The sequence below is a fragment of the Thunnus thynnus genome, chromosome 5, assembly GCF_963924715.1.
Source record: "Thunnus thynnus chromosome 5, fThuThy2.1, whole genome shotgun sequence".
NCBI classification, from domain to species: domain Eukaryota; kingdom Metazoa; phylum Chordata; class Actinopteri; order Scombriformes; family Scombridae; genus Thunnus; species Thunnus thynnus.
This window is the reverse complement of record NC_089521.1, coordinates 8,714,986-8,717,298: the sequence shown is the minus strand read 5'-3', so window position 1 is coordinate 8,717,298 and position 2,313 is coordinate 8,714,986.

The window sequence follows — 2,313 nt, the reverse complement described above, 5'->3', positions numbered from 1 at the left end:
TAAAACAAGCCCCCTTTCTGTCCAATATGCACTTTGTCTTGATACGTGTGGCAGATAGTTCCCCTGCTCTCTACTCTACCTTGTCATCTGCATCCCCTATTATCTCCTATCCCATCCTCATTACAGTTTTATCCCCGGCAAGTGACGCAGGGCCTCTTGCTGACTGACCAGTGATGAGCTATAAAAAGTCAACCTTTTGACTAAATGACAGTCAAGGGGCGACAGACAAGAAGGCAAAGCTTATTAGTCGGTCTCAGGGTCTGTTCAGGGCTCTGATGACTGACATCCTATCTAGCTCCCACTGCCAACGCCTATCAGAAATGGATATCTGAGCAAATTCCTCCAAAGATGACCTTAGATTTTTGACAGCAGTGGTGAAAAGTAACCACATACATTTATTCAAGTGCTGTAATCAAGTACAATATTGTACTTGAGGTACTTTACTTGAGTAGATTTCAATTTTCTGTTACTTTATAAATCTACTCTGCTACAGTTCTGAGGAAAGTTGTCAAATTTCACTCTGAACCACAAATTTCAACCTAAGGTCGTGCAAGAGGAAAGGTCAGGGGATCACAAAAGTCAGGAGGAAATAAGTCAAAGTTGGGTTGAACTTTTGCTTGTTGTATTAGTACTTAAAAAGTGAAAGATCTGAAAATGTCTTTCACCACTGTTTAACAGTGAGGAAGGGAGAGAAGAAGGTGACAGGATGGATGAAAGGGAGACAAACAGGAAAGTAGGGGAGAAAAATAAGAAGGAGGAAGAGGATGTAAGGAGAAATTAAGATAAAGATGGTTAGATGAGAGGAATGGCGAGGAAGCGGAGGAGAGAAAGCCTGGCATGATGCCTGAAAGTGATTAGCAGGGATCAAGCACTGCCCTCGTTAACTGACCCTCTGGCAAACAGCACATGACACATGACACATGTGTTGTTATTGGTTTAACAATGTGAACTTCCATCTTCACATCCAAACAAACAACCTGTTAGAGCGTCGGTGGAAATTGTTCATGTAGACACTCTGTACGTTTGACAGACAGGCAGGAAATCAGAAAACAACAGGCAGGTAGAAAAACATTGCACCTCACGTCCAGTGAGGACTGTTGTTTTGTGTTTGAGAATGGGAACTACAGAACAATTTATGGCGCTGATGAAGCAGGAGGCAGCGGGCAGATCCCATTATCAGCTCAGCAGGGGATAAGCTGGGTGAAAAGGTTGATGACACAGACCCTTGCCTGAAAAATGGCAGCACCACACTGGCTTCAATCGTAATTTAACATCTGGATAAAACAGAGGACAGAGGCAGTGTGAGAAAAGCCTCGAGGGAGAGGAGGAGAGTGGATGTGAGGGTATGCAAACTGAACAACTCTCCAACTTTGGTGGAACTTTCCAGGAAACCATAGTGGTTCAAACTTTTTTATATTTTTTGCTAAATGTGTTGATAATTCACGTATTGTAAATAAGATCAAGAACAAGGGAAGAGAGAAATGAGGGAAGAATATCAGAGAGAGAAGATGAAAGAGATGAAAGAGAAAGCGGGTGCAGAGGTAAAGCTCCAGTGGATGATCTGTGACAGCAGCTAATCCTGATTACCTCTGACATAAAGACACACAGGAAGGTGCTCTCACTCACTCACAACACACAAAGGCAATTACGCAGGAGAAACACACACAAATGCAAACACACACACACGCACCGTTCCTTTATTAAAGGTAGTAACACCACAATATAAAAGTACTACATTAAGAAAAAAAGTTCAGAAGGATGAGCACCAAATATGTAAAAATTATTACAGAGAGAGGGAGAGAGAGTCTTACGTATTTAACAGGGACAGTGCAGATTAATAATCACTGCTGTAAATGCACCAGAATTAAATAATGGGCTGTTTATCATCTGTAATCCCTGGACAGATGTTACATTGTCAATCTAAAAAAAGAATGTAAGATTAAAATAGTATTCTCTATTATAATATTTTATTGAATTATCCTTGTAGTTGGTTGATGTGTAATTTCAAGTACTTTATATACTGTTTGGTATTGTAATCTATAAATGAGCATCACATCTTATAAACTGATCTTATGTTGTGAGTGAAAAGTCTTGCTGGATGAGCATTGCCATCATCCACACTAAACATTTGTTTTTGTGAAGGGAATAAATCTTTGCACTTCTTTGCAATTTGAACTGAACTATTCTTCAATTGATAGATGAATACTACCATGTCTGTAAATGTAGAGAATTATGGGTGAATTATTGATTTCACATCTTTTGAAGTTATTAGTTATCTTTAGTTAGTGTCACATTCGACATTCAGTGACAATC